A 12296-nucleotide genomic window follows, 5' to 3' on the forward strand; every position below is an offset into this window, starting at 1 on the left:
AAATTAGGCAGCTGGGCATGGTGGCATATGCCTGTAATCCCAGCTACTCCGGATGCTGAAGAGAATTGCTTGAACGCAGGAGGTGGAGGTTGCAGTGAGCTGAGATTGTTCTCAATCTCCCCACTTAAATAAATTCTCTTTAAATTACAGTCTGACCTTTTTATTATTATTATTATTTTAGGTTGATTACAGGCACTGGAGCATGGCCAAAAGTAGGACAGTCTGGGTGACAGAGAGAGACTGCACATGCCTGTAATCCCAGCTACTCAGGAGGCTAACACAGAATTGCTTGAAACCAGGAGGTGGAGGCTGCAGTGAGCTGAGCTTGCACCACTGCACTCTAGCCTGGGTGACAGAGAGAGATTGCATCTCAAAAAAAAAAAAAAAGATAAAGGATTATGGAGAACAAGTTTTATTGTGCAGAGGAATCGCTCAGATAGCAGATGTCAGAGAGAGAGCAAGTTGTAAAATGTTTCTTATCAGACCTAAAAGGGTGCCTGGCTTTTACTTGATTATCTCCTATATCTGTAAAGAAAGGAGGTGAAACAAAAGGGAAAGGGGATTCTCTATAGGATGTGGATTTTTCCCACAAAAGACACATTGAAGGGCAATTTCAAGGTATGACAGGGAAATATATTTTGGGTTAAATATTTTCTCCTTGTCTTCTAATGTCATGCCAGAGTCAAATTGAAAAGTAAGTCACGATATATAGGGTCCAATAAAACCCATCTGATGAGAATGTATGGTTTGTAGGGCATGACTCCCTAGACCCCTTAGGTAAAAATTGGGGCAAGATAAAAAATCGGAGCTTAGTCCTCACTACATAAACATGGGGGAGATCCCCATGGGGCCAGCAAAAAAGTAACAAACGAAAACCAAAAGAATAGAGATTTTGGCAGGGCAGGGTTGCTCATGCATGGCTTTGGGAGGCTGAGGCGGGTAGATCATGAGATCAGGAGTTCAAGATCAGCCTGGCCAAGATGATGATAACTCGTCTCCATTAAAAATACAAAATTAGCCAGGCATGGTGGTGGGCACCTGTAATCCCAGCTACTCAGGAGGCAGAGGCAGATAATTGCTTGAATCCAGGAGATGGAGGTTGCAGTGAGCTGACATTGTGTCACTCCACACCAGCCTGGACAACAGAGTGAGACTGTCCCAAAAGAAAAGAAAAAAAAAAAGAATAGAGATTTCATCTACTTCCCACTTCAGGTTGTTAAAGAAAAAATAGAGCTGGACAGTAGTTAAAGCAGTAAGAAGATTTTATTTGGCCGGGCGCAGTGGCTCACGCCTGTAATCCCAGCACTTTGGGAGGCTGAGGCGGGTGGATCACGAGGTCAAGAGATTGAGACCATCCTGGTCAACATGGTGAAACCCCATCTCTACTACAAATGCAAAAAATTAGCTGGGCACGGTGGCACGTACCTGTAATCCCAGCTACTCAGGAGGCTGAGGCAGGAGAATTGCCTGAACCCAGAAGGCGGAGGTTGTGGTGAGCCGAGATCGCACCATTGCACTCCAGCCTGAGTAACAAGAGCGAAACTCCGTCTCAACAACAAAAAAAAAAAAAAGAAGAAGATTTTATTCAGGAACTATTGCAATAGGGGAAAAGGGGCCTCAGAATAGAACTGGGCTCATGTCAGAATACAATAAAGACAAGTGAGAATTTACAGCAGTAAACTAAAAGTTAAAATTCTAAGCCTCCCAACCATCTGAATGAACTCCTCGTCTTAGCACAGGGCATTCCAAAGTTAACATAAAAATGTAGTTCAGGCCATGATGGGAAGTGGGGGTTAGATATGACTCATTATCTTCATCCCTTTGGAATTCAGGCACAACTCACCAGCATTAACATTGAAACAGAGATCTTTATACTTTTTGTAGCAATAAGATCCCAAATTCCAGTGTGACTCCAGTAGAGTATCGCCTGACAGACAGTAGGCCCTGAAAGAAATGGAAGTATTTTACCCTAAAACATATTTCTTCAACATATCTTGAAATGGCCTGAAAAGCTGTATTTTGTGGGGAAAATCTACATTCTGTAGAAAATCCCCTTTCCTTTCCAGGTCTTTGTCCTGATCCAGGAAAGAATGAACAGAGTTTGGCAGCTTTTTTAGTCTGATAAGAAACATTTGTAACATATTCTCTGAAGCCTGCAACCAGAATCCTTCACCTGCATAATAAGGACCTGGTCTCCACATCCCTTCTATTAACCCAAACACTCCAGGTCTTTAGATACACTGTTTCAATGAATTACTAATCAGGAAACCTTCTGTGAATCTACCTACACCTAGAAGCTACCCCCTTCCCCACTTCAAGTTGTCCTGCCTTCCCAGACAGAACCAGTGTACACCTTCCATGTATTGACTGATGTCTTCTGTCTTCCTGAAATGTATCAAACCAAGCTTTAGCCTAACTACCTTGGCATATACTGTCAGGACCTCCTGAGGCTGTGTCACAGGCATATCTTTTTTTTTTTTTTTTTGAGACGGAGTTTCGCTCTTGTTACCCAGGCTGGAGTGCAATGGCGCGATCTCGGCTCACCACAACCTCCGCCTCCTGGGTTCAGGCAATTCTCCTGCCTCAGCCTCCTGAGTAGCTGGGATTACAGGCACGCGCCACCATGCCCAGCTAATTTTTTGTATCTTTAGTAGAGACGGGGTTCACCATGTTGACCAGGATGGTCTCGATCTCTTGACCTCGTGATCCACCCGCCTCGGCCTCCCAAAGTGCTGGGATTACAGGCGTGAGCCACCGCACCCGGCCCACAGGCATATCTTTAAAGTTGGCAGAATACACTTTTAAATTGATTGAGCCTTGTCTCTGATACCTATTGGTTTACATAGCCAAGGAGCAGGGTGGAGGTCAGTGGCCAGAAAAGTGTTAAGAAGAAGCATCAGAGGCAAGGAGGTCCTGGTTACAGAGGTTTATCAGGACTCTTGCTGAAGGCAGGCCAGGGTGATCAGAGGTCACCAGGAAATTGGTGGAGAATGAGAAATTTGACAGGAAAATGACTTGAGACTCATGCTGCTACTGGGTTCTTGAGGTCAAGGCCCAGCTGGGGTCTCAGTCCAAAAAGAACTCAGAGGAGATTATCTAGAGTTTGAGCAAAGACAGCATCTCTGTCAAGGAGACACAGAGGTTTGGAATTCTTTTTTATTTTTTTTATTTTTTTGAGACCGAGTTTCGCTTTTGTTACCCAGGCTGGAGTGCAATGGTGCGATCTTGGCTCACTGCAACCTCTGCCTCCTGGGTTCAGGCAATTCTCCTGCCTCAGCCTCCTGAGTAGCTGGGATTACAGGCACATGCCACCATGCCCAGCTAATTTTTGTATTTTTAGTAGAGACGGGGTTTCACCATGTTGACCAGGATGGTCTCGATCTCTTGACCTCGTGATCCACCCGCCTCGGCCTCCCAAAGTGCTGGGATTACATGCGTGAGCCACTGCGCCCGGCTGGAATTCTTTTTTATTTTATTAATTTCTTTAAAAGACATGTTTGAAGTAAAGTTTTATCAGTGCATTGTGATGTTTAGAACAGGTAGATGTTATGTATATGCTAACAGTGCAATTTAAAGAAGGTGTATATTGAGCTATCTGCCTTTATTTTATGTGAAGGAGAACATTGACTTGAGCAGACTATGTTAAACTAAAGATGCATGCTGTAATCCTCAGGCATTGGTTCTCATCTGGTGGTAATTTTTCTCTCCAGGGCAACATTTGGCAGAAATATCCAAAGACTTGGCTGGGTGCAGTGGCTCCCAGCACTTTGGGAGGCCAAGGAGGGTGGATCACCTGAGGTTGGAAGTTCAAGACCAGCCTGAGCAATATGGAGAAACCCTATCTCTACTAAAAATATTTTAAAATTAGCAGGGCATGGTGGTGCATGCCTATAATCCCAGCTACTCTGAAGGTTGAGGCAGGAGAATCGCTTGAACCCTGGAGGCGGAGGTTGCAACGAGCCAAGATTATGCCATTGCACTCCAGCCTGGGGAACAAGAGTGGAAATCCATCTCAAAATAAATAAATAAATCCTAAACTCCATCTAGAAATAAATAAATAAATATATATATATATATATATATATATATATCCAAAACTCCATCTCTAAATAAATAAATAAATTTATCCAAAGACTTTTTTTTTAAGTTGTCACAGCTGTGGGGTGGGGAATTTAGGGGGGAAAGCTTGTTACCAGCATCTAGAGGGTAAAAGCCAGTAATGGTGCTAACTATCCTCCAGGGCCTGGGACGCCTCCTCATAGTAAGGCATGATCTAGTTTAAAATGTCAATGACGCCAAGGTGAGAAACTCTGTCAAAAAGCAAGCTAACAAAAATCCACAGAGGCATAGCTAAAAAGCCTATGGGGGAATTAAAATGGAATACAAAATAAATAAATAAATAAATAAAAATTCAGTTAACCGAAAAGAAGACAGAAAAGGAAGACCAGAATAACAAAAAGTAAATAAGACAAATAAAAGCAACAAAATTTTATATCTAAATCCATTCATATCCATAATTATACTAAACATAAATAGACTAAATATTCCAGTTAAATGGTTGATAATGGATAAAACAGCAAGGCCCATAAGAGACACACTTAATTTTTGATAACTTTAAGTGATTTATTTCATGCAATACATAATAAAGTACAAACTTCTTTGTATATCATATTAGATCCTTTATAATCTGCCCACCACTTATTTTCAGTATGTTTATAAAGAAAAAGGAAAACAGAGGCCAGGCGCAGTGGCTCACGCCTATAATTGCAGCACTTTGGGAGGCCAAGGCGGGTCGATCACGACGTCAAAGAGATGGAGACCATCCTGGTCAACATGATAAAACCCCGTCTCTACTAAAAATACAAAAATTAGCTGGGCATGATGGTGCACACCTGTAGTCCCAGCTACTCCGGAGGCTGAGGCAGGAGAATTGCTTGAACCCAGGAGGTGGAGGTTGCGGTGAGCTGAGATCGGGCCATTGCACTTTAGCCTGGGTAACGAGAGTGAAACTCCGTCTCAAAAAAAGAAAAAGAAAAAGGAAAAAAACAGTGAATCTGACAATTTAATTAAATAGAAGTCAGGCACCGAGCTCTACTAAATGTTTATTTTCTAACCATAACTAGTTAAGCGCAGTGACAAGTCACTGTGAAAGCCCCTAGGACTAAGGACAGTTTGCACAGTACAAGGACAGAGCAGCTGTTTGATAACATGTGACTGAACTGATCTAGTCCACTATCCTTTATTTATATATGGCAATACAAATATATTGAGAGGTCAAAGAATTTTCCCAAAGTAAGCAAAGAAACCAGAACTAAAACTAAAACTCAAGAGACATGCTTTAAATGCAAAGGACACAATGGTCAAAAGTCAAAAGGTGAGAAAAGATATTCTATGTAAACAACATTACAAAGCTGAAGTGGCAATCACAATAGCAGACAAAATAGACTTCAAGTCAAGAATTATCTCTAGAGACATTGCACAATAATGCAAACACCAATACATTGGGAAGATATAACAAATATAGTGTTTAATAGCATATCTAAGCTATTGTATGTACTTCTTATTAATTTAATAGGTATTTCTATTCCAATATTTTTCTATACATGTATATCTGCAAATTTGAGGTCATTTTACATATATGTATCTATATTAGGTGTAGGTCATAGTATTTACCCATATACTATGCATATTTATATGCTATGGCCCCAAATTTACAAATACACATGTACAGAAAAAATGTTGGAAAAGAAGAATATACATTTATTAAGAGCCCCATATTTGCAGGGAAGTAAAAGTAATCACAATGTGAGAAAAAAATTAATAAACTGACTACATTTGAAATTAGTTTGGCTGAGTGTGGTGGCTCACACCTGTAATCCCAGCACTTTGGGAGGCTGAGGCGGGAGAATCACAAGGTCAAGTGTTCGAGACCAGCGTGGCCAACATGGTGAAACCCCGTCTCTACTAAAAATACAAAAATTAGCTTGGCGTGGTGGCAGGCGCCTGTAGTCCCAGCTATTCAGGAGGCTGAAGCAGGAGAATTGCTTGAACCTGAGAGGCAGAGATGGTAGTGAGCTGAGATCGTGCCACAGCACTCCAACCTGGGCAATGGAGCAAGACTCTGTCTCAAAAAAAAAAAAGAAGAAATTGGTCTGCACTCACCCTTCCCTCCCACCTGAGCTTCTGTCCTCATCTTCTGTCCCCAACATCTTCACAGTCCAGATCCACTGGCAGAAGTTACTGAAATATCTCTTACAGAATTCAAAATACAAGTAAAATACGGTAGAAATTTTATTTTACAAAATGGTAAAATACAAGTAAAATTTCAAAACAAAAATTCAATGTGAATGAAGCCAGCTAGCACCAGGAGAAAATAGCATGAAGGACATGGATGAAATAAATATATATGCCAGTAAAGAGCTACCCTGCTTTTATTTTTTGTTTTAGTTATGATTTATTGTCTTTAGTTTAAAATTTTTTTAATTGACATATAATAACATATACTTACCAAGTATGGTGTCATATTTTGATACATGCATACAATGTATAATGATTCAATCAGTATAATTCACATATTTGTCACCTCAAACATTTATCATTTCTTTATGTGGGAAACATTCAAAATCTGCTCTTTTGGCTGTTTGCAAATGTACACTAAATTGTTGTCAAGTAGAGTTATCCTACACTGCTGTATAGAACACTAGAACTTATTTCTCCCATCTAGCCGTAATTTTATATCTGTTAACCAACTTCTTCCCATCTCCTCCACTCTTCTCAGCCTCTTAGTAACCACTACTCTGTTCTCCATCCTCCTGAGATCAACTTTTTTGGCTTCCAGATAGGAGTGAGAATGTGCAGTATTTGTCTTTGTGCCTTGGATATTTTACTTAACATAGTGTCCATCAGGCTTGTTCATGTTGCCATGAATGACAGGATTTTGTTCTTTTTTTTTTTGTGGCCGAATAGTATTTCATTGCGTATATGTAGCATATTTTCTTTAACCATTTGACTATTGATAGACAGAGGGTGGGGCCATATCTTGGCTATTGTAAATTATTCGCCAATAAACATGAAAATGCAGTTGTCGGCCGGACGTGGTGGCTCACGCCTGTAATCCCAGCACTTTGGGAGGCCGAGGCGGGTGGATCACGAGGTCAAGAGATGGAGGCCTGGTCAACGTGGTGAAACCCCGTCTCTACTAAAAATACAAAAAATTAGCTGGGCATGGTGGCGCGTGCCTGTAATCCCAGCTACTCAGGAGGCTGAGGCAGGAGAATTGCCTGAACCCAGGAGGCGGAGGTTGTGGTGAGCCGAGATCACACCATTGCACTCCAGCCTGGGTAATGAGCGAAACTCCTTATCAAAAAAAAAAAAAGAAAAGAAAATGCAGTTGTCTCTGAAATTCTGATTTCATTTTCTTTTTTAAAAAATGTTTTTTTAAATTAGAAAAGAAATTAAGCATTCTCATTAAAGGCTGAAGAAGGAAATTAACAATCTTACAATTCTAGAACAGGCAAACTTCATCAGGGATTCTTAAGTTTTTGAAGTGTGTGTGTGGGGGGCGCTTCCACAGATACACTCTTGGGGTAGGGAGCTGTACGTTTTCTCAGATGTTTTGCATTTTGTGCTTGTTTTGTTTTGGTTTGCTGGTACTTTAAATCAAATAAATACAGTGTTCAGGATTATCTGGATGGCCATCTTAAATAACAGAGTGTTCCACATGACCACGGCATCTGCACTTGTGCCTCTGATCCACATGACACGAAGACCAACTATGCTTAACTTTTCATATGATTTCTCCAATTGGGTCCTGAAACCTTTCACAGAATTGTCGAACATTTCCTATGACATCTGTGAGAGGACAAGCTGGAGAACACTGGTTCAGAGCAGTGATTCTCAAGGTGGGATGGGATGGGGTGGGGTTGAGTGGAGAGATTCATGTAGTTTGAAAACACACATTCAAAATACCCACTGATTTCATAACACAGACTCCATAAAGTCAAGCGGCAAAATGATTTCAGCTAACGAGAAGTAGCAGAAAACCAGCTATGGATTCCTCATTGTGGAGAAGGAGTCTGGATAAACCTAGGTGAAAAGCACTAGAGAACAGTAAGAAAAGTGTGCAACAGAGAAAGGACAACTGAGGGTCAGTGAGTGAATCCTAGGCCAGAACTTGTCACAGTCTTCCAAAACCAAAGAGTGCATCCAGAAGAAAACCCAGAGAGCCTGTCAACCTTCTTCTTGGCCGTGTGGTTAAGAACAAGTTGATCCATGTCTAAACACTGAGCCAAAAGAAGAAAAACACTGTTCGTTCTCCCAAAATTCATCCACCAGGAAGCGCTGTCATCATTTGCAATGTCATCCAGCTCTTGAGGAGGGACATCAAAAATCAGCATGGGGCCCAGTTACTGCAGGAAGGTGAAGGTTGCAATGAGCCAAGAGTGTGCCATTGCACCCCAGCCTAGGCAACAAGAGCAAAACTCTGTCTCAAAAATAAATAAATAAACTATTGAGTCAAGGTTTTTCATATACATAAGGTGCAAAATGGTGCTGGCAAGAAGAAAAATGAGCAAAGCCTTGCTCAGGGGAGATGTCTTGGAAATCTGCTGTTTTGCAGGTTGATCTGTATTTCCAGACAAATGGCCAGAAAGGAGCAGCCACATGAGAATAGAGGCCTGAGAGAGAAGAGTTGAAAGGGAAACTCTACCCAGGAGATGGAGCACATAGCTCTGGCCAGCAGCTTATACAGGAGGTTCGCTTCCAGCAACTTCAGTGCTGTCAAATGGAGTCCAAGTACTCCTCAGAACCCAGGGTGCCCACAATACCCAGACATCATGACTGCACACCTTGCACTTGGCCCTTATGTTGACCCTCACTCCTGAAATTGCTACAATCCCCCAGATGTCCACTCCTGATTGAACTGCCTAAAGAAATAGTGCTCTCTGATGGAAATGCAAATAGTGACATAAACTGAAGCCTTTGCCTGAAGAAGAGAAAACAAATTAAATAGGATAACAATAAAATAGGCAGCAAAAGAAAACAATTTTGATATCAAAGAATTAAGAGGGGGCTTTAGAAGAACTTTTAAAGGCCTCATATACTTTGCACAATATCTTAAAATGTGCAGCACAAATGTGAAGTCGTCTTACGCTGTCATACATTTATGCCAAAGAACGCGACGAACTCATCTTTATTCATTCTAGGAATTAGAATGTAGCTGCACTTTCTACCACCTTATGTGAAATTTAATATAAGCATAATATTTTTCACAAGTTTTAATTTAACTTTTTGTATTCAAGTCTCTATCAATTGATGAGATTTTTATCCCAATATAATTGAATTTGTAGACTTTTTCCAGTAGCAATTCTCCTTGATACTATGAATCATCTGAACAGGAAAGGTCAACAGGAGGTTGTGTCTGGTTGGTAGAATTATGGATGTCTTTCATTTGCTTCTTGTGCTTTTCTATCTTTTTCAAATACTTCTCTATAAACACATAAACACTTAATAATCGGGAAAAACAAAAACAATTGGAAAACAAGCAAATGTTTTATTTGACTTGCTAAAGATAATTAAATTCACCTGATTCAAATCACAACTGTGGTTACCCACCTGCTACTTCTCCTCAAAGCATCCTCATCACTGATAGGGCTCATCATCTCCCCTCAGTAAGCGCCTCTGATGCTCCTAACGCCAGGTATCACATAGGAGAAAGGGAAACAGTTACCAAGGGGTTTAGAGCCAGCAGAGTTTTGCCTGTGACAGAGCCACTGGGGTAAACATACTCTTCTTCCTTCCCCACTGGCATTATTTCTGAAGTTGGGGAGAACACACCCTGCGCTGTGTAGGGCCTGGGCCAAATAATGTTTTGCAGGGTGGCTATTTACATAAACAATTTGCATCACGCCAAGTCAGTGTGACTGCACCGTGCTTGCGGCTTAATCTCTTTCCAGGCCACTCTCCTGGAAAACCTCCCAAATTCCAGCCACAGATACCCCAGGAACACTCCAGAGATACCAGTCCTAGAGCTCCTGGGGTATTTACAGGGCAGGAGGTAGAGGGTTGGAGAGTTCTCCAAAGAGAAGAAATGGGAATGAACCCTTTTGTAGGGCTTGGGGCGTCCCACCCAGTTGGCACTGCCAGGCTTGGCCAATCCCAGGGATGGGAGAAGAACTTGGACATGGTTGAGGAAGAGCCTAGAGTGACATCATGCCATCCATGTCTGTTTCTCTTTGTCCTTCTCTCTTTCTTCCTCTGCCCAGCACACTAAGTCTCATGGGGAAGAAGTCACAGCACATTTGAGGGAAGGATCCAATGCCCACATCCAAAGCCTTCTTTTTGTCCTCTAATTAGTAAAAAATTTATGTCCTAGTGTGGAGCCCAGGTGTTTTGAGTCTCGGCACCTCACCTAGCATTATGCAAGCTAAATCAGTCGTATTTTCTGCCTGTATTGCTTGAGAGGTGGTTCATGGAACCCTGCTGTCTAGGTACTGGTGTGTGTGTGTGTGTGTGTGTGTGTGTGTAACAGCTTTATTGAGATATAATTCACATACCATATGATTAATTCCTTTTAAGTGTACAATTCAGTGGCTTTTAGTATATTCACAGAGTCATACAACTATCACCGTAATCCATTTTAGATCATTTTCATTACTACAAGAAGAAACCCCACAGCTGCTAGCCATCGGTTTCCAACCTCTTCCCATCAGCTCCTAATATTGACTACTGTTTCTGTCTTAATAGACAAACCTATTCTGGACATTTCATACAACTCATGCAATGTGTGATCTTCCATACTGGCTTCTTTCACTCAATGCAATGTTTTCAAGTTTCTTTCATTGATGTTATTGTATGTATCAATACTGCATTCCCTTTTGTGTGGTAAAATAAACATAACACAAAAATCACCACTTAAAATATTTTATGGTGTACAATTCAGTGGCACTGAGTTTGTACACAATGTTATGCAACCGTCACTACTACCTGCTTCCAGAACATTGTTGTCATTCCTAAGGGAAAACCTGACTCATTAAGAAGTCACTCCCCGTCACTTACTTCCTCCTCCCAGCCCCTGGTAGCCACTAAGCTGTTTTCTGTCTCTATTAGTTTGCTTATTCTGGACATGTCATATAACTTGGATCAGATAATATTTGTCATTTTGTGACTGGCTTCCTTGTCTAGTATATTTTCAAGATTATCCATGTTGTACCAAGTATCAATACTTCATTCCTTTTCAGTGCTGAATAATATTCTCTGGTAGAGACATACAGTGCCACATTTTATTTTTCCATTCATCAGTTGAGGGACATGTGTGTTGTTTACACTTTTTGGCTGCTATGAGCAATGCTGCTATGAACATTCATGTATAAATCTTCACGTTGACTTACGTTTTAATTTCTCTTGGGCATATACCCAGACATGGAGCCTCTACCTTTTATATTCTTCTCCTAGGTGGCCCACTGTGTCTTTATAAGAACAGTACAATTTAGGACCTACACTCATAGGACAACTTCTTAGGAAATTTAAGGAACTCACCTTATCCTTGAAATAACCAGGACAGATCCTCCAAACATGAAAATAAATGGAGAAGTACCCACATGGGGAGGATAACTGGATCTTGTGTCTCCAACTCCTGTTCCCCAAGGTTGACCCCCTGTTGGGGGTTCTTAACTTGCACAGCCGCCCCCTGCTGATGGCAGACGGGGCGTAGCTCCAGATGCTCTGACCCCAGATGGATTCCATTCGGGTGATATGAGTGCAAACTGAAATGGCTAAAATAAGACTTCATTAAGGCTTGTATTAGTCTGTATTCGTATTGCTATAGAGAAATGTCTGAGATTGGGTAATTTATGAAGAAAAGAGGTTTAATTGGCCCTCGGTTCTGCAGGTTGTACAGGAAGCACGATGATCTGCTCGGCTTCTGGGGAGGCCCTGGGAAGCTTACAATCATGGCAGAAGACAAAGGGGGAGCAGGCACATGATATGGCCAGAGCTGGAGCAAGACAGTGAAGGGGTGTGCCACACACTTTGAACAACCAGATCTCATGATATCACTATCATGAGGACAGCACCAACGAAATGGTTCTAAACCGTTCATGAGAAATCCACCCCCACGATCCAATCACCTTCTACCAGGTCCCACTTCCAACATCGGGGATTACATTTCAATACGAGATCTGGGCAGGGACATGGAGTCAAACTCCATCAGGCTTCAAAGAAAAATGGAAACCAATCAATGTAGTATCTACATAATAATGTGGTTTAAAATGCACAATGTATTCCCCTTAAACAGGGGT

This window comes from Callithrix jacchus, chromosome 11 (genome assembly GCF_049354715.1).
Source record: "Callithrix jacchus isolate 240 chromosome 11, calJac240_pri, whole genome shotgun sequence".
NCBI classification, from domain to species: domain Eukaryota; kingdom Metazoa; phylum Chordata; class Mammalia; order Primates; family Cebidae; genus Callithrix; species Callithrix jacchus.